Below are 27788 nucleotides of genomic sequence, written 5' to 3' on the forward strand. Positions count from 1 at the left end.
GGCTATCAGCGATTACAAGAAACAATTCACGGCCTACGTCATACCCATAGTGGCACTCTGATGTGAAATCCTCGTTACACCCTCAAGTACACTGCGAACCTCTTACGATGTCAATAGTGGTCATAGAGAGAGAAACGAAGAGGGAAAGGTAAGGAATGTTAACCAGCGACGTGCCCGATTGTCTACGCTAGAATTGGGGAAGGGAAAGGGGAAGAATATATAAGGAGAGAAAAGAAAAATGATCTGTCATTCACAGTCAGTCGCAGAGGAATCTCCACTGTCACAAGCGTTCATACAATCAAGTATCCTTCACGAAGTGCAGAAGGGCTCTTGTGGCTTTTTGCGTGCGAGAATGCGTAGGCCATGGACCATGGATCTTGCGAAAGCCCTCCATTATCTTGCAGGTTGAGTTTAGCTTGTAGAGTGACATCGTCACGACACTCTCCTGCTGGCATCACGCACTCTGTGGCGTGATATCTTTGCGTCGTGGTTTCACAGTTGTCTTGACAACAGGTTGCAGTCAATCTCACGTCAAGGACGTGACGTCAACATAAGAGAGTGCTGAAGGCGCAGCTAGCTTTCTACGTAAACACTGGGTAAATTATGGTGCCGCACGCAAGACGCGGGACGAAAGCGGTTGACTGAGATCTATATTTGCTACCTGTGCCATTATGCATAGCAGCGGCTGTGACTTGCTCCCACTGAAAACAAACAAACAAACAAACAAACAAACAAACAAACAAACAAACAAACAAGGAAACACACACACACACACACACACACACACACACACACACACACACACACACGCACACACACAGGCGCTGGCGCAAACCCGCGCACGTCAAAGCCTTTAATGCAATTTTCGTCACGTTTTAAAACAAACCGTTGTGACACGTGAGGACAATGATGACAGCTCCATTAGATTAGCTTTTCGGAGTACTATTGAAGAAGGTGGATTCAATTACGAGCCGTGGACATACTCCTCGGATATTCTCGCTTCGCGTCATAAGCGTACCCTGCGCGTAAATAACTGAGTGAAATTTATTTCAATATGTGCGTAGACTTTGCCAACAACAACACAAAACAGCGGGTCACGAGCTCGTTCTTAAATCACCTTGCCTGGCTAAGAGATAGCAAAGAAACCAAAGGGAGGTTAACGACGACATGTCCCAAGTACAAGGAAAGGCGTACGAACGATGAGTGAAAAAAATGGCTGTGGCTTAGGTAAGGTTAAGCCCAGGATGCGAAGCATACTAGCCTTTATTTTAGTTGTTGAACCACTGTTTAGCCTGGTGAACTGCTGTTGCTTGGCTATATTTGGTTCGGCTAGACGAAGAAACAACTCATGCATTACTTCTTCGCATTCAAGAGTGGAACGCGACAGCGTTCCCGTCGACCCGCCAAGGGGTGTAAGACAATGGGCTACAGGGCAGCGACTACGCGCCCCGCATTGGACGCGGTGAGCGTCGAGCAAAGCAGCGTTCGGCGCGGCAACGAAATGTGCGCCTGAGCAAGAGACGCACGCCTTAGAAACAGCGCGTTTCTAAGGCAACACCGCATTCACTAGAGGCGCTTTTGTACCGCTTTGAAGCGTTATACTCGTGGCTCAGTGGTAGCGTCTCCGTCCCACACTCCGGAGACCCTGGTTCGATTCCCACCCAGCCCGTCTTGCAAGAGTTGAGCCAAAGCCACTTCTCCTCTGTCGTGACGTCACGGTGTCACGTGATTTCATGGTCACCGCCGCGCCTGAGGAGCTGGGTTGAGCCCTCGTAATATGCTTCGCATAAAAGAACGCAAGAATGAACAATATAGAATGTTCTCTGTGAGCGCCGTCATACATTCCGCGAAGGCACCAAGTATTGACACGTGTACTTGTTTATCATTTTCTCGCGGGCTGCATTTTCTCACTAATAACTTGAAGTTAACGCCCAGCACAAGACGAGCCTGCATAATTGGAACTTACTCGAATGTTATCGATGGTTCTATGCGTTGTCGGTTGCCATCGAACCTTGTGTAATCTGATTGTATGCGCGACGCGAATTGTGTAGTACTTTCTATATGAAGACACGTGGGCACCAGCGATTATACTATGGAAACTTTGCTGCCCCCGCTACGATGTACAACGCCTCTCTCTGCAGGAAACTTTGCACCGACTAGACTTACGACCTTTCATCGAGTCAAAGATACTCGGACCGTGGCCAGATCCGTCACTGGCACGAAAAGCGCATCGTGTATTACTGCAATACTTGAGGTACACCGGTTTAAGAGACCGTTTATAGTGTCCCTGTGCATAGTGTCCCGCCCACACGTACTCAGTGCTCACTCTCTCTCCCTTTCTCCTTTTTCCATTCCCCTTTCCCCCACACCCAGTGTAGGGTAGCAAACCGGATACTCTTCTGGTTGACCTCCCTGCCTTTCCTGTCCTTGCTTTCTCTCTCTCTCTCTCTCTCTTGATGACTCACGTATATGAGCCGACGCGCTCGACCGGCAAAATAAGGTTTCGACGATCGCCGACTGTGTTCGACGCTATGGTTGCGCTTTGACTGTAACTTGCTTTTGTGGGCACAGGTTCGCCCAATAAGAGGTTATTCACAGTTTTGCTGCTGTTTTTCACCGTCTCTACTACCGTGACAATATTCATTCGCAGCCTTACAAACTCCTCGGCTAGAATTTGTAAATTGCTATATCTGCCATAAGGAAAATATAGTGGGATACAACTCAAGTCTGCAGTGAAGCCCCGCCCACATTCCCTTAACCACCAGCCATTGTTCCTCCGCGAGGCTGCAAAGAGTTCGTGCTTCAACCTTTCCCGCTTACCTAAATAAGACGGTGACCACAAAATAAAATTATACGCGCGTAGTTTTGTACGTTTTCCTTCGCATATTATGGTGCAACAATGAAGGCCTAATTATTTATTGAACTGACATAGAACGCTTGCTTCGCTGGAACTATTTGTTGCCATGTTTCACTTCAGTTGGTAGTGAACTTTCATGAATAAGACGGCGTCAGCAGTGAAATGAACTGTACTGCGGACTTTTGAAGAGTGAAATGTTCACACTCCCAATACTTTGTCCATGACTCTCCAGGAATAGCAGACGCTCCGGGGGTATCAGTACGACGCAATTTTGAAATGGCCACTGACGACGATTTTGTCTGCTTCTGTGATTGGCTGGCGGAGTAACGCACGGTCCGTGTGTCTTGGTTGTCAGGTTCTGTTTTTTTTTTAAGTTGTATCCTACTATAGTTAAAAACTTAATAAGTGCAGTGCATTTTTGTTAATTAGACGATTATGTATTTCAAACTTTTGTGCAAGTAATGTTCACCTCCTCGAGTAGACCAGCTCATGGACTAGAATTATGCTATCTGCCACAGGCATAAAAAAAAAATTGAATGTGTTCGCTTAAACACCCTGCACAAACCAGACGCGCAATGACCGGGTACAGACAGCTTACCGATTCGAGTGCACTGCGACGTCTCCCGTTTCCACAGGCCATTTCTGTCTCAATTCTTTTGGCACTACCAAAAATAAAAAAATAAATAAAAAGATTCCTCGACCACATCGAAAGCCAGTAGATGAAAACTGTTCCGCAGGGAGAGATGAACATACAGGCGATATCCCGGTGATAGGTATCCACGTCCACCGCGCCGATTTTTCACCAGATGCCTCGTATCTAGCCTCATCTGAGACGCATCTTCACTCGGAACCGCGAGCGTTGTGCGTCTCAGAGGGAAATGGTCGGCATAAATGAAAGAATCACCGAGCAGCCTGTTACGTTCAACCGGCAAGGGCTGGCAATCTTCGGGGAAGCGACAGTCCCCAACAGAACGGCGCCACCATCTCTACTGCGCCGACTCGCTTTGAGAACAACAATGCGCCGAGTCAACAGGCCGTTGGCGCCGGTATGACTGTTGCGGCGACTCGCATTGTAAGGACGACAATACGCCGCCTCCCCAAGCGAGCGCTGCCAGGATGTGTACACGCAGTCAGCTGACCAGGTATTGTTTGTGGAGTCGCCATCGCCTTCACGGTATGATTGGAGCGGGGGTAGTCCTGGAATAAGGTGTTTTGCGGCGCCGTCTCACGAGTCTTAGAAGTCTCACGAGTCAATGGACAGACGCGGCGGCAACTGACTGCAGGGTCAACTATGGGATAAAGAGGCGCCTGCTCGGGTCAAGACCTCTGTCTGGGAGAACCCTCTCACCTCGGTGTGGTCAGTGCAACCTGTGCGGAAGTGAGTGCATAAACTCTCCCCCTCAAAGGCGGGTCGGCTACGCTGACTTTGGACGCTCCGAATTGGTAGAAGGTTGAACGGCCGTTTTCCTTCACCTAGGGATCTAGGGAGGACAGAGTGTTTATAAGCAGCCGTGGCGCAGCTGCTGACTGTGCATTCCTCTTTCAGTCATGTTAGACTGGTGAACTGTAACGTTCTCATGTAGGTACTGTAAATAAATCCCATATTCCTCGTTCTCGATGAGAACAAGTCTCTCCCTTCAACAACGTCCTCAGCGTGGGTAAGTTGGACGACGGCATGGGCCAGCTACCATCTATTTCATGCCCGACCCCAACCATTGCAAGCCATACTCACTCCAAGGGAGATAAGACGTGGACTACCTACTGATGAATGGACGGACGTACAGACGCGCAGACGGACTGTAAGGTAGACAAAGAGAAAGATGTCAGGTGAAAGAAGGCAGGCAGATTAACTTTTCAGGAGGCAATCCTGTGCGGGGCAGAGGGGATACAATGACGAGATAAAAAAAACGCATACATAAGAATACGTTCCGACAGTACGCACAAACGAGAACCTGTCGCGCAGTTCCGAAGACTGCACAGCCGAGCGTCTTCGGCAGACAGGTGCGTCAGTTGTCCCCAACCGTGACAACGTCCGGTAAGCTAAATGTCTAAGCGCTATACAGCGGCTATTTAGGCTTGTAGTAGCGAAAAACGATGTCGGTCGCAGATTTATGGAAACCTTTCACGAGACCAGCTAAACTATATGGATTGTAAACACTCTTACTCAAAATTATAAATAAATAATGACACCGCAGTTATTGCGTACTTGAACGAGGGGTTTCGGGTTTCATTCCCGGCTGTGGTGGCTTCGCGTTGACATGGACGTAAATAGCACGTGAAACTCCTGAACGTAACTTAAACTTAAACCTGGGAAAAACAAAGCCTTACTGATAAGCAACCTATCTTAAGCAAGGAAATGGAGACTTATGAAATAACGATACAACACTCTTGATTAGACTCCTATTTCTCTACAGAGAATGACCCTATGTAAACAATTGTTTAGTTAAAAGTTTGCGTGAGCAAAAAAAGAAATCCTTATCCGGAACTCTAACGTGCCACAGGTGCGAAGGATTCGAGGACTGTGTTAACATATACTGGAGCTTCAGAAAGAGATAAAGGGAGCTTCCGATTCCTCGCAACGTCCAAGAACCTAAACTTTAACCAATGCACTGACTTAGTGTCGGGACCAGCACGTTGAGCGGCGTAATGTCCTCGACACATGAAGCGGCTCTGTCTCTTCGTCGAACTCGCAGTAATCAAGTTCCTGACCTTCCGGACTGACCGAGGTACGCATCTATCGTACCCGAGTGTGTGCATCAATTGAGTCTGCATTATTTTTTCGTCATCCCCTTGGATATCTTGAGCGCCTGCCGCAAAGCGTTAAGCAAACTGCACGTACAAACAAACCGTCTCGCCATTATTTGCATGTGTAGGGTGATTATTTTGCAAGGACAAGGGCCATTACTCTTCTTGCATTTGCCGCGCGAAGATTGCAGCTTTAGATGGGAGTCGACCCGACACATAAGAGTTATAGTATAAGCATGACGAAATTGAAACAGCCTGCTCATACGCGTACTCGGTCGAACAAACGGAGACAAAGCAACTTTCAAGCTACAAAAAAAAAAAACAAAAAAAACGATATATCGTATCCCCCGAGAGTGCCCCACTGTAACCGCCGTATATCGGTGATCTTCCACAACGTTTCGTTCCAACGTCGCACACTGGGATGTTTTCTATCCGCACAGGCAGCGCGAGGAGCCTTTTCTACCAAGCACGTGCCGTGAAGTAATAAGCAAGCAGCCCTTCCGCTAAACAGAAGCCGAATATCCGAAAAGAAGAAGGGGACCAAATGAAACACCAAAACAGAATGTCGCATCCGTCTTTTGTTCTTTTTTTTCTGTTTTCAACGGATGAAAAAAGGAATCCGTTCAAGAGTACGTTTCGTCGGAAGGAAAATCCGTAGTTAGAGAGCGAAAGGGTCAAAAACGAAAGAGGAAGAGCGCATCGACTAGCTCGAGCCATTCACTAAATCGGGCTCGAACGAACAATTCCACGCACGTCGGCGATGGCGACGCTATAGTCTGCGAGAAGACTAGAGAGGATCGAAGTTGAAGGGTAAACGAGGTGCGTGACGTCAACCGGAAGAACGCCTTGGGAGGATCACTCGTAAAATAAAAATGGGGAACGTTTTATATCTTTTGTCATCTTCCTTTGCGTCAAGCAAGGATACTGTCAAGGTTAGCAAGACGTACTCGCTTATAACTCACGTCGTTCACTGGAGCGCAGCAAAAATCCACAAATGCACTGACGCGTGCAAAGAGTGCATCAAGCGCCGTTCACCCGTACACGATCTAACCTATACTGTCTGATAGGTGGGCACCACTGGTGCGTTTATTCACCTCAAACCCTTCAGCCATCAAACTTTCACAGCATCGAGTGGCTAGTCGACCGAACCAATGAACCGACAAACGCGACGGAAGCCTGAGGATGGATTAGTCAGTCGATCATCAGACCCCAGTATTGAAGAAAGCATTTCGTGTGTTTTAAGGTGGGTAAGGACGGCTATTAGGCACTCAAACTCCCGAAGCGTTTCTTTCGTAAGACGTGACTGTCTGTCGTTAACCAACACTCTGCACGGATCACGTTTGCTGTCACGCTTGACCAGCGCCTGTTCTTTTCAGGGTAGACAAGTCGCTCGCCGCTGTGCGCTCTGCGAAGACAGAGTGAAGATAGAATGAATAGAGCCAGTCAAGTTCTAACGCTCTCCTTCCTAGAATGCTCATGCAATCCTTACAATTACGCGACGCTGTTCCTCGCCACCTAAACGTAGAGAATTGCATTATCATGAACGTCAATTCCCTGCATTCACCGGGACCAACCAGTGCGCGATTTTTTGCGTAATTATCCGCAAGGGCTGTGACTACGCCACGACAGGGCACGAAAACCGCCCCTACTTTCCTTAGGGAGCAATTTGGACGGCGCTAAGTAATCCATCGAATAATTGCCCGACCAAAAACCCGACTAGCCCTCTCTCAACGCTGTACCCGCTTTGCGACGCCCTTGCCAGCGCCAGCGGAACCAGTCAAACAACCAATTAACCTACAGTCCTACGTGGAGCGGCAATGCGCGCGGGGCTTCCGGTGTCCCTCGAAGGGCGCGATTCGCGGCGCGGGCCATTCGCAGATACCCGCGCTTCCCCGCCTGCGGGTCCGGAAGATGGCGCTACCGTACCTCTCGTTCTCCGTCTCAAGTCCGGTCTTTCTCTTCCCTCTCCTATATCTCTCCCTTCCACTCTCTCTCCTCCTTCCTCCCGAGCCCTTGATCCTCCTCTTCCTCCGCCTTCGGCGAAGGAAGGCAAGGGAGCAGCCGCGCAAGGAGCGTCGGCCGGCGGCGCCAGTTTCTGGCCGCGGGAGCCCGTGCCGCGAACGCTGGGCTCCGGACCGCGGTCGCAACCTCCCCCCGTCGCGAGTTGGCGGCACTGGCGGCTAGCCGTGCAGTCGCACGCACGCGCTCGCGGCTCTTCTTCGACTCGTCGTCACTGACTTTTATTTATTTTTTTTTTCTTTGGCGAAGCGAAGCTGCGGGGGAAGAAAAACAAGAAAGGAAGGAAGGAAGCGACCCGAGCGAACACTACCAACTACCTTGTCGCGTCAACTCCGACGTCCATTCTTGGCTCGGACTGACAAGGCCGCAAGCGACTGACAGCAGCAGCAGCAGGCAGGTAAAGGAGAAAAAAAAATGCATACGCATCCCCCCGCTATTCCTCCCTCCACACGTACCCATCTCCTCTCCGATCCTTGCGAGCCGCACACGTGCGTCTCCCTGTGCCCAGCTTCACCCCGGTTTCCTGACGAGACACGCTGCCCAAAACACCCGCCGCTGCTCACCCGTCTCTCGCCTGCTAACACAAGTATCCGAACCCAAAACAGAAACGACCTAAATCCAGAGACCACCTCGACGGCCCCACAACAATCCTCCCAAACTTAAGCTTGCCGCCACCTGAATTCCGATTGTGCTGGCATGTGCGGCATGGCTCGTAATCCCTCGCCGCATCACCCCGCACCACCCTCAAACACTCCTCGCTGTTTCCCTCGATCGCCTGCGGAGCGTCACCTCGGGCAAAAGAAGAAGTGGCGTCAGCCCGAATACTTTAGCATGTGTCGCGAAATCCTTGAAACTCCACTGCCACGCCTCACTAACAAACGCTTTGACGTGTGCATCGCGGAGTTCGTTATATCGCATCACGCTCGCCTGCGTGTCGATGCGAAACGATTTGAGCGAAAACGGGAACCAACACGCGAAGAGAGCGCGGAGCCTTGAAACGACGGCGGCATTTACGAAGTTTTTTATCGTCGAGGTTCGGAACTTAAGAATAAAGTGAGAGTTTAGTACTACAACTCGATCAGGGCGCGGATGTGACAATGATTGATGCTGCGGAAACGGGCTTCCTCGCGACCTCGCCTCGCTGCATTTTTTCTCAACGTGCCGTGACACTGTGAAGTTACGGGACGTTGACGCGCGCTTTCTTCAGACGGAAAAGGCAAACTATAAGCAGCGTGTTGGAGCTTCCTTTGTCTCTTAGGAAGTTCGTTTTGTTCTCATTCGAGCGAAGTTTCGACGAATTAATATGTCTTGAAATCTGACGTGTTCTATGCGCAACTCGATGAGCGAACCCCGAAAAAGTTTAATTTGACTGGTGAAAGTTTTACGTCGTTACCGGCTTCGATAGATCAGTACACAATCTTAAAATATTGGCGCTTCTCTTAAAAAATGTATTCATTGGCTTCCGTTTGTTTTGGTTTCTATACTACTGCATTGTAAATTATTTGTACTGGGAGGTACGTGTGCGGATGGGGGGCATCCGGTTCGGGCATTCATTGGTGGTAGGTACGTACTTGTCTTCTAGTTTAGCACATAGCTGCATTCGCACTTTATAATTTGGCTGAACAATTTGTAATGATTTATATCTAGAAATATACAACAGATCTGATCTAGGCACGTCTCAACAATGTCATAATTAGCAGTCACCTCATTGAACAGCCGTGTTCTATGGTTATTTATAGTTATCCGCACACGGACGTCATGCAACCTTTATAGCCATATGCGAAACGAAATAACAAATGGCGGCAATGCGAAGCTATAGTCTGCTGGCTTTATGTTATCGTGATCACTATATATTGGCTAGCGCAAGTATTGTTACGTAGTAGCCTGTGCCGCTATAGAAAGACGTTGTGACGAGAAGAGGAACATGATGTGACGCTGTCATCAATCAGTGGTATCGCTCTGCCCTGTGGTTTCGAGCTACGCGTTCTCTCTGCATATATAGCTCCTGTAAATATTCTTCCCCGTAATATTTGGTGGAGGTGCGGGGTAGCGTCATTAGCCAACACAGCAGAACAGACGTGTCGTCCGCTGCGGAGATCCAGATACGGGTAGTACAGGGAGAATACAGCAATATTCTCCCCGTACACGCATGTATCCTCTGTAAATATTCCTCCCCGTAATAATATTGACACGTGTACTTGTATTGACATGTGTACGTGTATTGACACGTTCGGTTGTACACGTGTACAACCGAACGCTAGGGTGATTCATTCATCGCAACCCTTCCGATCAGTATACCGAGGTTGCCATCTCACGAAAGTGACAAACAAATTCAGCGTAAGCACGAAACTTGTGTCCAGTTACCTGTCAGATGAGAGGTATGCTGATGGCTTAGAAGCGCCGTTATAAGTGGTATAGCATTGCACTTTGTACGGGTAGACTGGTTCTGTAGTGATTCTTTTGACCGTGTAAGAACAAGTGCAAGACAGACATTAGATTAGATTAGATTAGATTAGATAGATAGATAGATAGATAGATAGATAGATAGATAGATAGATAGATAGATAGATAGATAGATAGATAGATAGATAGATAGATAGATAGATAGATAGATAGATAGATAGATAGATAGATAGATAGATAGATAGATAGATAGATAGATAGATAGATAGATAGATAGATAGATAGATAGATAGGAAGTTTACTAGTATATGGATATGCCTGACGTGCTAATCCAGGTGAAATGGCGAGGCTTACAAGAAGGACGGTGAGATAAAAGCAAAGCCCACACACACACACACACACACACTAAGACATACCCGCGCGCCAAATACACTAACACAAAGGTTGTTTACATTTTCGCACTAATGCTATAAGCGCCTTTAAGTGGAGCGCGGTTCAGGAATATTGCCACTGTTCAAGAACTCCCCGCAGTTGAAGTCGTCACCGCCCTGTGCACCAGACCAGAATATCAGAGAGTGTTTAGTGCCACGCCAGCCGCAGCTGACGGCTACATCCCTACTTGTTCTGAGCTATAACAAAGTGAATGTGGCCACTGTCCCTTACTTCGTGACCTCTATGCATTCCATAGTTCTCTTCTAATCCTCAAGAAACGCCAATAAGGTTCGTTTGCCGTGGGATTCGAACATGCCGGCTTCATATTTTTGTATGTTTTTTTTATTCAAAACCCACAGAGATATCTCAGAGAAATTGCTGCGGCGATTACTTCGGCGCAGGCGGGACGCATGGTTTTCCACCGGAGGGCCGCAGCTGTTTCTAGAGCGCCGGTGACCTTGAAAATGCATCTCCTTTAGAATAACTCTCTTAAATTAATGCTGTCGAATGCTTAAAACAATCTTAACTCATGCCTCAACGCAGGGGTGGTCTACGTGTGCAAAGTCTAAGTTCAAAACCTTTGCATGTTCTCCTACAGCGACAATTTCAAAGTTATTGCCCTGCTAGAAACGAAGTAGTCGCTACTCTTGCTCCACTTTCGTTAGTTTGACGCGACTCTCCCAAGACCCCCATTATTTTGCTATTTTACCAGCGTGTTCTTCTCCGCGCGTTTTCTATATTCTTACAAATATTCGAACATACAAAGTCACTGATTCCTCTCCCGGCAAACCACTCTTGGTGCAAATTTAATACATTCTTGTAGCCTCTTTATTCTACCAAAATTGTTTAACATTTTCTCGGGCGTTCTTTTATGTAAATACTCTATTCACGTACAACCTCTGAACCGATATACTCTGCACTTCTTTCGGAGCGCGTCTTTGAAATCTAGAAACCGTCCGTGCAGGTGATTAGCTAAAAATTGTGATAAAGTACCTCTAAACGTTCCGAATAACTGCCGTATTTGTAACTTGTCCACACACCATTGTCGTCAACCCTTAAACTACACTTTTATATTTTCGGCACGCTGCGATCTTTGGTTATTCGTAGAGGTGGGGATGATAGTTTAAAACGTTGCGCTTTCGGTGCTTACGTTTACGTCCTCAAGCGGTTTTAGCCGCAGTAACAGCTTCGCTGCACCAGCAAGTTGCACCAGGTGAGCCAGTGTGCGCTATTTTCAAATGTGGTATTGGGTGCTAAAAATTGCTAGTTGTGAGTGAGCTACGCGGTTAATTCACGAAAAAAAAAATAACGTCGAGAAATGTCGAGGAAGAGAAGGTCAAGGTCATCCAATTGTCTTGACCTTGAGCACACGTAGAAATTTGCCACTTAAGTGTTAAACTGGCAGGCAGGCGGATGAATTGGAGGCAAATGTGCCTTATGGCAACGTCACCGTCATTGTTACGTAGGTGTGCGCTGAAAGAGGTGTGCTTACCAAACGGGCGATATATCAACACACCGCTTGCACTGCTATTCTTAAAGGAAAAACGGGAAAGACGATTGAGCTAAGGACAATTGGTAGGTTCCACCAGAGCCCTTTAATGCTTAAGGATTAAAACAATCTGCTGCTAATATTGACGTATTAAAGGACTCTGGTTCAACCTAACATATACAAATGGGTTAGTCTTGCCATGAGCGGAAGCTTGACGAGATAGAAAAGGCAGAGAAACAGAAGACAGGTGGTATCACCTCGTCTGGAGTCCCTGCACTATCAGTTCTGTGACGTCACATATTTTAGCAGCAACTAATGGTCCATGCGTAGTGCTAAACATCACATTGCATCTACAAACTAAAAGGAAAAAAATAAACATAAGAAAAAAATCAACAACAAAACGAAAGAATCTCAGTACAACGCCTTTTGTAAACACTTCCTGCCCAAAAGAGGACCCCAATATGCCAGAAGTGCGTGACGTCACAATGGTGCATTCGTGCCATGGCTGCGAGCGTGAAGTTTAAAAAAGAAAGTGTGACCATTTTTTTTTCGCGATATCACTCCGGTAAAAGAATGTAGATTAGTTTTCAGAAGAGTAATCTACCAATCCAAACTAATTTCGCGCTTCTGTTGATCTCCCCATTCAGCGTTGATTGAAAGTGAAAGTCGATGTTGGGCCCGCTAGATGTCGGACCCTCTTAGTGTCCATCGAACATAGCGCAAGAGAGAATAGTACTGGACGCCAAGTTACGAGTAGACGTCGGGCTAATCTTTAGCTGCGTTCAATATTGGGCCCTAGGCTGAAACGTGAGTGGGAGGTAATAGCTAGTTTGTGCAACCAGAACCATGGAAAGAGCTAGTTAGTTTCGATTAACTTCTGACGTCTCGGCGTTAATAGGAAGGAACAAGAAGACGCGTGATATCCATTATTTCTGTTTTCATTATCGCACACGTTCGGTTTCGTGAGCAGGCGAAGCGCTGATTAGACGTTCGTTAGCGCTGAGCCGAAGTGGTTAGTGTAGAAAGCGGGGAGAAAAACAAAAATATAGGTGCCCCCATTGAAAACCCCGTCGTCCATGATCAATATTAGCCTGCGCAGTCGCATATATACACACAGACTATCAAAAGTAAATCAGAATAAACTTTTATGGCACCTACTATAAAAACATTTAGGTATGAAATATATGCACGATGAGGCCTCAGTCAAAGTCCGTAAGGGCGAGACTTCCGGTTAATACTTACTAAACAAAAATAAGGTATCGCAAATGAAAAATTGATCTATACATGATTAAAATATGAACATAAACACATACCAAATGATGACATACAGGCAAACGAAAAAAAAAGAACGAATGAAGAGGTTCATTCAATAAGCATATGAGGTATGGTTAGCCATGAATATTTATATGACAAAATGAAGAAGGCGCCGACTTGCGACGCGTGATGTAATGTTTGGCTAGAGTAGTGAAGCAACAACCAGAATATTGTGGCGCTACGTGAAGGTCGCGAGAAAAGGTATGTCAGGACTGTACCGTAATTCAATATAACGCATCGGGGTGAGCGGACTCTGATCAGCTTGCAATTTGCTAATATACTCGTAGCTAGGTCTCCAGTTCAATTAATTCGTACGTGGGCTAGCGAACTTTAAGTGAATCGCGGCGGGTACGACAACGAAAGCACGAGTACTCAGCATGCGTGCAATAAACAGACATCAGATGGCTAATCCTCACCGTGCTCAGACAGATATGCTCTGCATTCGTTCGTTCGTTCGTTCGTTCGTTCGTGCGTGCGTGCGTGCGTGCGTGAGTGAGTGAGTGAGTGAGTGAGTGAGTGAGTGAGTGAGTGAGTGAGTGAGTGAGTGAGTGAGTGAGTGAGTGAGTGAGTGCGTGCGTGCGTGCGTGCGTGCGTGTGTGTTGTGTGCGTGTGTTTGTGTGTGTGTGTCTGTGTGTTTCATTGTTTATACACGTTTCATTTTTATAAAGAAGAAAACAAATGAGTGCGAAATATCGCATTCTGGCACACTGCAACACGTGTGAACTCATAATGGAGCGAATCAAAACAGGTTAGACTTCCACAGGTAGACCCTTCAGTAAATGCACATTTTTCTAGAGGTATCTCATGTTGTAGACTACGTCAATTTGCGTCTGAGCCAGATGCATTCAGCTTGTTGCGACGCCTGTTTCTCGAAGCTCGACCGGCGTTACTATATTGGGTAGCGGGGCATTGTCGGCGGGCTGCAGGCGTCCGGTAGACCATGGCGACCAGGCAAGGACGAGACAATTTCTAGTGCGAAACTTGCACTGTTTATTCAATGGTTGGCGAAGGATACGAAGAAGAGAATGAATGAAGTGATAAAGTACATTGCGGGGCCCCTTAAATAGGCCCACTAAAATTGTAGGCGGGATCTTGCTCACGTCAACGTCACGCGACCGGCGCTGCGCCTGGTTGTGGATGGCCCACTGGTTTCCTCTCCCAGGTGACTTTTCACGAGGTTGCCTCCGCTGGTGGTAACCCGCGGGTCCTGGGGATCGTAGGCGACTTGGTCCCTTGTCTTCTAGGCATCGTAGGTTCGCGGGAAGCGTTTTCACGCACACGCACAAAGGGGCCTGTAAACACTGTGGGGCGTCCACCAGACCGGCGACCACCCGAGACAACCGTAACAAATTAGGGAGCCACCCTTCGTTTCGATGAGGCATGGTGGTTGAGCATCCTTTTTGTCCGGGGGGTTACACGCCAACCGTAACAAGCTCAAGAGGGTCTAGACCAGGTAGTGGGACGGGAGCATGGTTTGTATTCAGAAGAAAATGTTCCTATGCGATAGGACTGTTCAAAAGAGTAGGTACCAGCCAGTTGTGACGTTGGACATCGTATTATTAGCGAAGGTAGCTGGCCAATGGGTAACAGCTCACACGAAGATAAGCGTTTGTGAATTCGGTCCCACATTGTTTAGCGGTGGTACGTAGTACCTCCAGGACAAACAACTCTTTTTTCAGTTTCAGTTTATTTCGTTCATAAATGGCATACAGAAGAAACAGAAGTATACAGTACAGAGTACAGGTCCCATGTTGTTGCGGGAGCTTCACGGGGGTCTGAGCGAATAATTCCGACCTTGGTGCTAGTGCGCAAGCCAAGGATACCGCCCGCGATAGAAAGGTGGGCGTTTCCGTGCACAAATGGCTCGCGGCCGCCACCAACGGCATTTCGCAAGGCTGGCCAGCCGGTCAAAGTTTTGCTCTCAGAGCTAAAACCACCTCTCTATCCAGAAAAAAAGAAGCAGAGGAAACGAAACGAAAGAAAGAAAACCGAGGAGCAGAGGAACACGTGGAGGCCCGCGCGATAGCTCCGGCGGAGAAAAACAAACTTTCAGACCACGGAGCAACGGGCACGTCGAGTCTTTCCTGCTCTTGCGAACTGACCCAGGAACGAAGCCAGGAGCTAGGAGCGATAAACACGGCTCTGACTTTAGCGTGGGCGAAACGAGAAGCGTCTCCTCTTCGCGGGATGCGCACTGGCGATAGCCTGAGGACTCGACACGTACTGTGATGCACATGTATCCCCAGTGTGTATAGCCTGAAATGCGCATTCCGTCACTAAAGAGGAGGAGGAGGAGGAAGCCGAGGTCACGCGACCCCGCGTACGACGAGATTGGTCTCTTTCACGGACGGCCACCGCGTGTACGCATGAAAGGCAGGCGCAGACGGAGCCAAAACGGGAATAGGGTGGGTGATTGATTGCTTCACTCTTTTCTACTGCTCATCTAAGTATTTTGATAAACTTTCTTGCGAGGCGTGTAACGAACACCCATCCGAGATAAAAGTTTAAACGCCGCGAGCGTAGGGTTGCTTCCACAAGGCCCGGGGCAAGGGCGCTAACCGGCAGACGGCGCCAGTACAGAAGAGCGAGCGGACTTGCTTTTACCGCGGTCGGGTTGCGTTAGAAGACCGCGTGTAAGTGTTGCAACGCCGCACCTTCGAAGCAGCCAGCGAGGATTCTTCGTTGGCCGGTGGGGTCACAGTGAATGCGCGCTGACGACACCCGCGAGGTACAGTGTTCGTCACAGTGCACCGTGCGCTTTCTTCTCGCATTCAACAGCACCGCAGTCCATGCGCGAACAAAAACGATACTGAGGTAAGAAGACCGACAAGGGAGACCACTGTAAAGCAGTAATACCAGTATTTTATTGATATAGTGAAACAAGCAGTCTTAGGCGCTGCGTAACATGTATAATCGAGCTCTCTGTGGCCATTAAAAATATTTATATGTAAAACGAGCGTTTCAAGTCACTGTATTTGTCAGTATATCAGGCTGCAGCACGCAGCATACTTAAATATTTATGCAGAATCGTTTTCTTCGAACGGTATAGAAACGCCAATTCAGATTCGTAGTGCTGCTTTAGCGGCTTCTGGTCTTGCTCTATAGGATGAACGAAAATACGTAATTGACGTAAGCTACCCTGCCATGTTTAAAGTTAAAAAAAAATACTGAAGCCGATCCCCAATAATATTACATTTTGTGTACAAATGCTAACACCTCTTTTAGTACTCTAGCTACTGACGTTTGATTAAAAACGTTACACAGCCTCTGTTCCTTAGAAACGCTGTGAGCAAGTACTCCTTCTATATACTAATCACGCCGTTGAAATATTCACGTAACGGTGGCCCAAATTTTGATTGCCATTATACGATGCTAGCATAGAGTGGGTGGCGCTGCTGCACGTATTCGTCCCAAAAATGGAGCCGGTCCGAAAAATTCGGCTGTGAAAATCCGTCGGATACTATACTTGATTTTTTTTCAGTTAGATTCTGCTGTAGAGTGGGCGCAAAAAAAAAAGAAGAAAACATGGTAACGTCATTGGTGTGCGTACGACGATCATAGGCATTATCTGAAAATCGGGCGTTTTACAACCAAATTATAGAGTAGGTTGATGTGCGTAAAGCGTATTTCTAGGTTTCTCCCCTCCACCCTCATTGTAAGGTAGCAAACTACATGTTTCATCTGGTTAATCTCCCTGCCGTTTATCTCTCTCTCTCTCGCTCTCTCATCAGATGCCTCTACTACATTGCGGCCGGTTGTGTAGATGATTCTTTATGCAAATTTATAACGCGAACGTAAGGCTATAAACCGATATGCAAAGAGAGCGAACATTTGTGACCCAGTGTGGAGCACTTACGAAGATTTTCTTTTCTGCCCCAATACGGGTTCTCTCTTCCTGAAAGGCGTAATGAATATTGCAACTCTGGATAACCTGCGATTATTTTCATTGTAAACCAGTGCAAATGTTAGGTAGTACACGGATGCTGCGTTTATTCATTACCAGGGTCAAAAGCTGGTAAACTTAGTTTGAGATCACACTTAGTTCATCATATTCTCTCTACCAGTTAACTCAAAATCGCTGAGGGCAAACTGATCTTCCTTGGGCTATGTCAGAAAAGCAAATGCTGCAGACAACTGCCCCACAGGCAACAGTAGCAGCTCGACGTAATTGCACTAAGAGGTGCGAATGAGACGTTGCCAAGAGGTGGATGGCATGGCTTACTATTTGGCATTACATCGTAAAGTAAACGAGTGACAGGTGACAACAAACAAGCAACTTACGAGCAAGTTACGAGTAAGTCACAGGGAAAATGTTTTCGTTTGCAATTCGCACACAGTTTTCGTTCGTTTTTGAAGGAATGTTTTAGGAACTCAGCAGACGATTAATCGCCGGGATGAAATCCCGACTAACGTGCTTAAGTGCTAAAGTAATGCAATAATCGAATCCAATACACGGATAATTTTTTTCTCAAATCGATGCCACCATGTTGGTTTCGATCAGTGACCGCGCATTGCAGTTCGCGAGGAGCAAATCCGAGTGTGCGTGCTTCGAATGGGAGAATCCGAAAACCTGCTACGCACACAACGCGCTGATTTCAAAACATGCGCAGGTGGCTGCAATGGCGCAGCCGAGCAGCGTGTACCGTCGGGCAGCCGGCGAACGTGGCGATTATTATCGCCGCGTGAACACGAAAGCGTATCGATTTCTGTCGGCGCAGACGGCAGGGCTCAATCTGTATTCGCGAAGACAAAGTAGCCGCAATGCCCACACGCACGCGTTGAAGCGAACAAGCACGTAGGGGCAAACGTGCGTTATGAAAGAGTGGAAAACGGGCCCGATCAAAGAAAGGCGTGATTACGAAAGCGTCGTTCACGAGTAACGCGTTCGCAGAAAGTGAGAAGGAGGAACTGAGCCACGTCCTCTGGTTTCGCACGAACAGGGCGCTGCCGTATCTGTAAAACCCGGTCGCAGTATCTGTTTCTGTGGCAACGAAACAGTACTGCAGGGCTGGCCGCCCAGGGCAGCTGTTTACAGGCTGCAGATGACGAATACAGACAAAAGATCACAAGAGGAGACTTTCGCGACTTACAAATGAGCGACACAGCCTGGCGTGGTTTCTGTATAATGCTGGGCAGAACTTGTAGCTACCTAACGCTTAGGATAGACGGCGTTGCACGACCTGTTCGATTGGTGCCATCTTGAAAACGCTGAGGCCATGTGTGCCTGATGTCCAATGTATTCCGCTTCCGTTGTAGTAACTTCGAATAGTTTGCTTACACAGAAATATTTCGCTGTGTGTGTAGTAGTAGTGTAGTAGTAGTAGTAGTAGTAGTAGTAGTAGTAGTAGTAGTAGTAGTAGTAATAAAAATAATTTGAAACGTTGTTGACATGTGTTCGACACGCAAAGTTGTTGCCATCGTAACAAGTTTCCAAGTCTTATCGCAGCCACAGTAGCAATACACTGGCTATGTCATCAACATAAGAACCTATAAAACGTCCTTGCACCCCCCCCCCCCCCCCCGCCTCCCTAAAAAACAGAAAAGAAAACCAGCGACAACAAAGCAATAAACAATTTCGGAAGCCCTTTCAACACTTTTGATCAGGATACACATCGTTATCCTTCAGCCAGAAAATCGTATGCATATTTAAGTTAATATGTGGGCATTTCTTTCGCTCGCTGCCTGGTAGTGCTGTTTTAAAAAGGGGCCCTGAACCACTTTATATCGAAGTCGAAAAATGCATTTGAAGTTAAAGTAGGCCATTTCAGAAATACTTTGCTGCAAAAACGTACTTCAATGCGTTCAGCAGAAGCGGAGTCATTTGGAAATCAAACGTACCCAACGCGGTACTTCCGCTCCTTCTTCAATGGCTTGCACCGCGAAGGCTACGGCGGAGCGGCGGGTGCCCGCAACTGAACGTCACCGTGGCGCGTCGTCCGACCTTGATTTTGGGCGGTGACATAGACGCCACTACTTCCGATTTCGACACACCAAACATGCACCAAACGCGGTTGCGCTCAGCGAGTGCGCTCGGTCGGTGGGACACGTCGGGACACCCCGCGTCTGCGTATGCGCTGCGCAGCAGAGCGCAGCTTCGTGCAACATAGCCACGCGTGTGCGCAGCGTTTGCTTTGGGCTTTACGACAGGGCTCCAGTGCGCTCAAGTCTGGCCTTGTCACGTAGTGCGGACCGGCTGTATGTCCTGCTCCGGCTTGACCGACGGATAGTAGTCACATCAAACTTACGCACTTTTGAAGCGCTATCAATAGCTCAATGCGAAGCGAAGTCTGCCAAGGTGTCTAACCAGCAAAAGCGGCCAGGAGGGATCGAGCGCATGCTGGCAACCGTGCGTGTGGTCTGGCCTTAAGTTTCGCGTGGTTCGAGGCTAGTGGAGTGTTCAAAACTGGTCCAAATTGGCGACACCCGACGACTACGACTCCGATAAGCAGCGCAGCCAAAGTTTAATTCCTACGACGGCGGCCGCGGCCGAGCGTGAGCAGACGATAGTCAGCTTCTTCCGCAAGTACGGAATTCTTATCGAAATTCAAACGCAGAGTTTCGCTTACTTCAGCCTGTTTATTAAACTGCGTCAATAAACATACAGAGTAACAGTAAAGAAGCGCTCTGATCCAAACACCCTTCTTGACTGATGTCAGTTATTAGCCAATTGCAGCCGCTTACGAGAATCTGCAATATTTGGAAATAAAGCAATAGTGAGGATCAGGCTACTGTTTAAAAGAGCGGTTGATAAAAAGGTGATTTCGCGCTCCACTGGCGAGCTCCACGCTTCGCGCGCGACTGCTGAATTTGGCTGAGATGTTCGCAGCAGCGTATGCTATTCGCCGACTACGTTTTTTTTTTTTTTACCATTCACGAGGTGTGGCTGAGGAACCTTTTAACGCCTTCGTGCCCCACGAAGCTCGTAAGTGCGACTTTTACGATGCGTGCGGTCCGCGGACAGTTATGGATTAAATTGACGGTAACATCGCATGCTACGTTGTATACACGTAGATAACGCAGGTACTAACGCCCACGCCGCCTAAGAGGTCTAATTAAAATGGTCTATAATTCAGTGGGAATGCACTCGCCATTAATCAACGCTGATCGATAGAGGAAAAGCTGGGGCGGATGAAGTAAACGGAACCGATTGAAGCAGCAATTGCTGCGCTTGTATCCGTTAATTTTCCGAACCTGCCGGCCTTATAAATGAATGCGCGAGAGTTATTACGCTGAACGGAGATATTTAGCACTAAAGACAATGCTATGCCGATCAACACGATGAAGTTATAGCGACAGCATATCAGCAATACAGTGCCTGCCGGGATGTTTATTTCCCGCTTAAGTTGTAGTTGTTAAGTTGTAGTTGTATTTAGGTTGTAGTTAAGTTATAGTTAAGTTGTAGTTCCCGCTTAAGTTGTAGATGGATGGATGGATGGATTCTTCCATTTATTACACCCATCGCTTCTGGGAACTGTAAAGGTGGCACTACCGACCATACATGGCTGGATATGAGTAGATTCACAGCAGTTCATTGGCTCGTTAGTGTCGTGTCGGAGAACACCGGGTAGCTGAAGTAGTGGGTTCAACTACTTGAGTTGCTTGGAGCTCTGCGTCAAATCACTTCAGTTAAATTCAAATATCTTTTATTGCAGTTGCCAAAAAGAAAACAACAACGGTAGCACTGTATTGACCACCCCTTGTAACTACAGCTTAAATTTAACCAAGAAAAGAGCAGCGGGTCGTTTACGGTTTTTAACACTCCGATTGTGGCCACAAACCCGAAGCCAGAATTTTCGACTGGAATCGCGATGTCGATTCCTGAAAGAAAAACGATTCTTCGTAGCAATATTTCTATCGTAGAAGCGTAATGCCGCTTCGTGAAGAAACATAAAAAAAAACTGCGAGTTTTCCATCACCGTTCGTGTCACGTGAATCCATGCGCGTATACGGGCAGGACAAGCATCATAAAAATAGATTACGGATAAATGTATGGTTAGTACGCGATTTCTTTGCGCACCGCTCTCACGTTGCAGCATTGACCACGGCAGGAAGCCTCTGTCGTCGCTATTCAGCAGCTGGCGAGGCAGGGCAGTTTTGCGGGAAGGAAACCCCACGTCGTTAGGAACTGCACAATGACGACGCCTACGTTCCTTTTCCGAGCAATCACCATTGCATCGCACTAAAAGCAACGGGTACTTTTCTCTCTTTCCCCGAACGCAGCGCTCGCTTCAAGTAGAGCTCGGCGAAGCGGTGGCCGTTTTCACTGGCTGGCCGGGATGGAAGTAAGGTACACAGCGTTCAACATAAACAAGTCGTTTCAATACGAACGTATAGTGTACAAGAACTGTGCTGTATAGAATTAAATAGGTTGCTTTACTGCATTAGCACTTACGAGGAAAACCAAGGTTTCCTTTCATGCACACGTAACATAGCAGCGTGGAGCGTCGCGTTGCCCTCTTCATCGTGTGGTTGTAGTCGTCGTGAATGCATACAGTTGCATACGTCATGCACGCCCTGTCACTGCGTATATACAGTTGAAGCAGTCTCTACAGATAGATAATTAGGAACTGGTGGTGGGCTCGCAGAACAGGTGCGAAGTGGGTATACTCTGAACAGCGATTGGAGCAGATATTACAACTGCAACATGTACGCCTATAGTGCAGTCAGCTGAAAAGTTAAGTGAATTTTCGGCAAGTAAAATATTCAGTCGGTGATAAATGCGCAAGTTATTGTGCCCACTGGGGCGATAAGCATGGTGCAGTCGCAATCACCTCTTTATCCATAATGCACCGTTTTCTTTCTTTGAGAGAAAGAGAGAGAGAGCAAGCAGAGGGAAAGTATAAGAGGTATACATGACGAGTATTCAGCTTGTTACCTTGCGCTGGGGTAAAAGAAAGCGAGAAAGAGGAAGGATATGACAGTGCTTCTTTTTTAGAGCAACCACTGAATGATTTTGATGGCACATATGACATATAATGGAGGCGTTCGCTTTATAGGCCTGACTCTACTTCTTCTCTGGTCATTATATAGCGTATACATACCACTGAAATAGACAAATTTTTCTTACTGGCAGACAAGTTAGCGTGGCTTTTTCATGATGTAACCACATAAGAAATCTTTCTACCAGTTTGCGGCAAAACCGAACAGACGTTGTACGAAGACAATTTCAATATGAATGGAGCAATATTGCTACTACAGAGAGCAATATTGCTAACTATAAGGCGAATAAGAAACGTTTCCAAACAAACTTACGCCCGCACTTAATGGTTACGTTCAGTTTATTACGAAAAAATTGAGACCCCTAAAGATACATCAGTAAGGTCAACAGTGCGATCAAGTGGTTTATCAATTCACTGTAGGTCATTGCATTGTACTCCATGGCAGTGTAATGATCATTGTACTTTCTTGTGTCGTACTCTAGAACATAAATTTTCAAACGAAATGTTCTGGGACCATATACTACAGCTAAGCCTTTCGCTGGCACAAGAAGTCATTTATAAAGACAAGAGTTTACTCTTGCGCCAGCAAGGGCTCTCACTTCCAGAGAGTGCATCCTGTTGGGCTAGCTGGCATATGGTCTTTAGAATGGAAACAGCTAAAGAAAAAAAAAAAGAAAACTGAACAAGTACGGACACAGAAACAGCCGCTTGTCTCGTTCTCGGCGCTGGTCACGTTTCTCTCACTGCCGCATGGCAGATCACCCAACAGTGGTAGCCGAATTTCGAGCCCTTCGCCATTTCTAATTGCGGTAGTAATTACATCAATACCCCAAGCGCATTTCTTTGCCGTCGCCGTTGCCGTGATGTTCCGTACGAAGCCTAAGGGCGATAACACCGTCACCATGAGCTGTATGCTGTATATGCGAGTGAAAGCGTGCGAGGAGAGCCGACGATCAGCGGTTAAATCTCGCTCACTAAAGGGAGGAAAGCGAGGAGTAAGTGCGCCGTCTTCCGCTGAGCACGAGGCACTGTGGGAAGGGGAGGAAGGGGGCGGCGGCATTGTAATCTGGCAGCCACTGCGTATACCTCCATCTGCGTTGAATGCAGAGTCTATAGGAGCGCCGACGGATCATACGTTTGTGCGTGCTGTGTTTTGGCCGCTCAGTCTGCGTTGAAGCGATAGAGAGCACGAAGGTCACTTCGCTTGCTGCTGCTGCCGCGTTTCCTCCCGCCAGCATTTTGACGGCGAGTGTTAGCGGTCATCGAGAGTGATGTGTTCATGTTTGACAGAGCACGCTTACCCCATGCTTGTTAATTCAGTTAATAAGCGAATGTTTACAAGTTTATACGGACGTTAAAGTTACTACCCTTACTTTGTATAGCTGTCTACTAATTTTTTTATTGCAAGTGATGTTTCGCCTTTCAGGCGAAACTGCGAGTTATTCTCGAAACGAGAAATGCGTAAGCGAGCAAGGAAGGCATGTCCTTGACTCTTTGCTCATAAAATGGCGTGCATGCAACGCGAAAACTGGGAGGAAAACGCAACGCCAAGGACGCCAGAAGATTCGGGGACAAGCGAGAGCTCTGTAGGCGCGGCTGCGGCGGGTGGTGCCTCGCGGAGTGCACTACCGTGTTCGTCAGCGACAGTGAGAAATGAAGCGAAGCAGCGAGCGAATAATCCACGCAGCAAACTCGACTCGAAGCAGCCAAGGTGTATACTGCAGAATACGCCCTGCGCACAGGTGTGTCGGTCTGCACCGAACCTCGTCACACAGACGAGAGTCAGCTGCGGTGGGAAAAAGCCAGCTCGCTGCTGACTCTTGTTTTTTACGTGGCGTACGTGCTTTGTCACGTTCACCGAGCGAGAGAACACGGAAGAAGCGTCTGTGTGAAGGTGTGCGCATGTGAGCGCTTGTAGAAGAAAAAAAATAACAGAAAATTTAGAGAGACAACGAACAAGTGAACGCGGGTCTGCAGAGGATCAAGTGACGGGGTCAAGATCACTCAATGCTGTTGTTGTCATTCTTCTTCTTCTTCTTTTATTTTTTTACGAGCTCGAAAAATACATCACTCGTCTGTAGGAGAATGGGTGATCAATTTCTTTTTTTTTTCTTTGATAGGTCAGGAGGACAAGTTATTTTGACCTCGATAGTGCAGGCTTCCTGCCTCAGCAGAGGCGCAAAATCTTCCTTTTTATTATTTTCCTTCCATTCGTGAAACGTGATCGATGAAAAGGACGCATTAGTCCACCAATGTTGCAGAAAGTCAGGAAAATGACGTCGCCACAGAGTGAGCGCGCGCAAGTACAGACGTCTAGGGAGTTGAGCTAATGCCTTTGATAAAGATGTGTTTCTCCGCTTAAAGAGGTAATACTGTCTCTTCGTAACAGAACTTTTCCCATGACGACTCGATCGCAGTGCTAGTCAGAGACATATTATTATTATTATTATTATTATTATTATTATTATTATTATTATTATTATTATTATTATTATTATTATTATTATTATTATTATTATTAATACGGTTTGATGGAATTGTCACGGCTTAACGTATCCGCCGTAGTACACTTCTAAATAAATAAAAAGAAAATATGTGTGACGATTACGATACTTCCAAGTGCGAAATTTAAGCGCACTTTTATACGTGTTTTCTTTTCGCGACATATTGAGGAAAGGAACTTCGCACCGAAATCACCGCACCTGCTGGCAGTGGGTCAGTGGCGCCAGCGCCTTCGCAGAGGGAGGGGCATCATGGCAACGCTAACATGATGAGCAGCATCGAAGCCGGCTGTAGAAGACGACGACGACGACGAACGCGCGAGCGGTGGCACGAGCGCGTTCGCACGTTTACACCGAGGGGCGTCAACGAGCCAGCTGTGGTAAAAGACGCGCGCATTAGCGCGGTTACACCGATGCTGATGCCGACGCTCAACCTAGGAACGATCGCCTAAGAACAGCACTCTAAAAAAAATCAAGGTCATTTTGCCCTGCCAAAGTGGATGAGTAGCGGAGCTGTAAACCTCGTAGTAAGAAAGTTTGCGCAAAAGGTTTTGTTGCGTCACTAATTGTCACTTAGTAACGACGGTCGCAATGGTTTTGTGGTCACTGTGAATTACACTGACCGGCGTACTCGCAACCGCCAACACCTTCTTTGATAATGTCAAATCGATGAACGCGCGCATCCGGGTAATCGGTTGGGCCGGATCAGTGTGGCATCGCAAGCGACATGTCTGCAACACGACACGCGAAACCACTCCCTCTTTTGGTCCCGACACATCCACATTGAAATCACCGACGACGACCACAGGGGCGGGTAGTGTCATCGCAACTAACCCACGCGAAGTGAATAGCCACGAACCTCTCGGGGCTATGCAGGTATTGCATTTCTTCCTTGCTTACGGGACCTTATGCCGTCGATGATGACAGTTTTCGACATGCTGCTCTGCATGCTATGTGCGTGATTAGAAAAAAAAAAGTAAGCACTGTTCGCTTCACTTCGCGGAGTGCTTCTAGCATCCACCTTACGCGGCTATGACCCATTGCATTTTTTGCTTGCTTAGGGGGGTGTGAGCCATTGATGATGACAGTTTTTCTGTGAGTAAACGAAAATTCTATGGTGCCATAGCCATACAGCTCCGCTGCAAAAACGCCTAGTCCATAGCAATCATTGTTTCGTGCGGCAAGCTTAGGAGGGTGAATCAGAAAGTGTTTGCCCCTATATTTTATTAGTCAAAATAAGGTACATACATGTAATTACAAATATACGTACTATTCTACGTAGCTTACGCTATTTTCCCACATAGTCTCCACACCAATTCAGACATTCTCTCTTATCGCAGCACTAAATTTGAGATTTCCCTGCGGTAGAACTCGTCCGGCTGACTGTGGAACCACCGTCGGACTGCTGTCTTGGCTTCACCGTTGTACGTGAATCGCTGTCCTGCCAGGAACTTCTTCAGCGGAGCAGAAAAGTGAAAATCACTGGGGGCGAGGTCCGCACTGTATGGTGGGTGGTCCATACTCTCCGAGTGAAATGACCGTTCGTCAGTCAGCGACGCACGCGGCCTCTCCGAACTCTCATTGTCATGGAAGTATTCACGGCCTTTTGCGAACTCACAACAGCACCAACTCACAGTTCTCAAAGCGAGACACCTTTCCCCATACGTGGGCTGCAGTACCCCGTGGATACAGATGGGCGTTCGTCCCTTGCTCCACAAAAAAAAAAGAACAAATCACACTTCGTTTCTCGTACGCCGTGGACGTGTGAAGCACAACCGCAATCTACAACTACTGACAGCAGCCCCGTGCCGCGGAGCTAGCGGCAGATAAGGCCAGGCCGGGCCAAGGAAGGTCCACCGCTGGGAATGGATATGTTGACTTCGCATTTACAGCCGTAATTTGGCTAAACAAAATAGGGCCAAAGATTTTCTGATTCACCCTCGTATGACACAAAAAGTTGAAAAAAACCTGGCGTTTCGTTTTGTAAATGAATGATGTGTATAAGACGGTTCGTGCCTGAGCGTAATGAGCCACAGTCAATCGAACGGTCTCTTTGCAGTATCACCGCCCACATTAGGAGTTAGCAGCCATAATTATTCATAAAGAAAAACGGCTAACGACAAATACAGGCAATCAATTTCTCCACCGACGCACGCTAGTTTTGACTCGTCCGCGCTATACGGGATGTGCAAGATGAAACAACCGGAAAGTAGCACGAAAATTACTAAGGATCTCTGTCGCCTCGAAAGCCAAGAAAAGAAAAACTACGCTTAGGGTTTGTCGTACCTTAAAACTGCAAATAGATACAAGATTTCGAGGTCCCTTTGAATTCGTTCTCGCGGGCGGGTATAAAGACGGCCGCAATAAACACAGAAGTCTTTACTAGAAGAATTCTCTTCAGCCTCGAAACGCAAGTATTTCGCCTCTCGCCCCTTCCCCCCCCTCTCTCTCTCTCTCACACACACACACACACACACACACACACACACACACACACACACACACACACACACACACACACACACACACACACACACACACACACACACACACACACGAACGCGCGCGCACACACTTTTGTTCAATTTTGGCAGACTGAGCTTTGTGAAGCCTCATGAAGGGCGATCAATCCACCGCAGCAGGACTGCGAGAACAAGTGCGCGCTGAATTAGCATAATCTCGAGCCATCGGAGAAGCGCAGTCTTAAAGACGGGCATCTGCGAGACGAGAGAGTACGCGTGTTTCCGGTGGGAGCCCGAGTTTCTCGTCAATCCCTGCTCTGGGATTGCCGTTTTCTTTAAGGACATATGCACGCCTTGCGCGCACGCGCAGCGCACGCGCGAGCACGACATCGCGTGTCAGGGCAAGCAGGAAGGAAAGGATTAGGAAGAGGGTCGAGGTGGAAACGAAAATAAAGCGCGGCAGAATTCATTTATCTTTTGATGCCTTACAAGCCCGGAAGAGCACTTATCTATTCGTATTTAAGCCGTTCTGTTTCCAGCCCCAAACAGCCGTATGCATACATGTTTGCCTGGCACAAATAATGTAAACACTCGTCGAGTTCTTTTTTTTATGCCTCTTTCTGGTCT

General features: G+C 47.5%; 2 protein-coding genes across 5 annotated transcripts in view; one reads left to right on the forward strand and one right to left on the reverse strand.

The window, feature by feature from the left end:
* Positions 1-27788, reverse strand: part of LOC135915707 (unconventional myosin-Ie-like) — a 352538-nt gene that overhangs the window by 126364 nt on the left and 198386 nt on the right. The window contains exon 1 of one of the 3 annotated variants that reach the window (XM_065449014.1): positions 19098-19269. The exons of the other annotated variants lie outside the window; for them this stretch is intronic. The gene's annotated coding sequence lies outside the window, so the exon portion shown is untranslated. Of the gene's footprint in view, positions 1-19097; positions 19270-27788 lie in introns of those variants that run through there. 3 annotated transcript variants of the gene reach the window in all.
* LOC135915571 (potassium/sodium hyperpolarization-activated cyclic nucleotide-gated channel 3-like) overlaps positions 7721-27788 on the forward strand; it is a 452750-nt gene continuing 432682 nt past the window's right edge. The window contains exon 1 of one of the 2 annotated variants that reach the window (XM_065448715.1): positions 7721-8018. The gene's annotated coding sequence lies outside the window, so the exon portion shown is untranslated. Of the gene's footprint in view, positions 8019-15855; positions 16074-27788 lie in introns of those variants that run through there. The other variant, XM_065448783.1, reaches the window with a different exon arrangement.

The sequence above is a fragment of the Dermacentor albipictus genome, chromosome 1, assembly GCF_038994185.2.
Source record: "Dermacentor albipictus isolate Rhodes 1998 colony chromosome 1, USDA_Dalb.pri_finalv2, whole genome shotgun sequence".
Lineage (NCBI taxonomy): Eukaryota > Metazoa > Arthropoda > Arachnida > Ixodida > Ixodidae > Dermacentor > Dermacentor albipictus.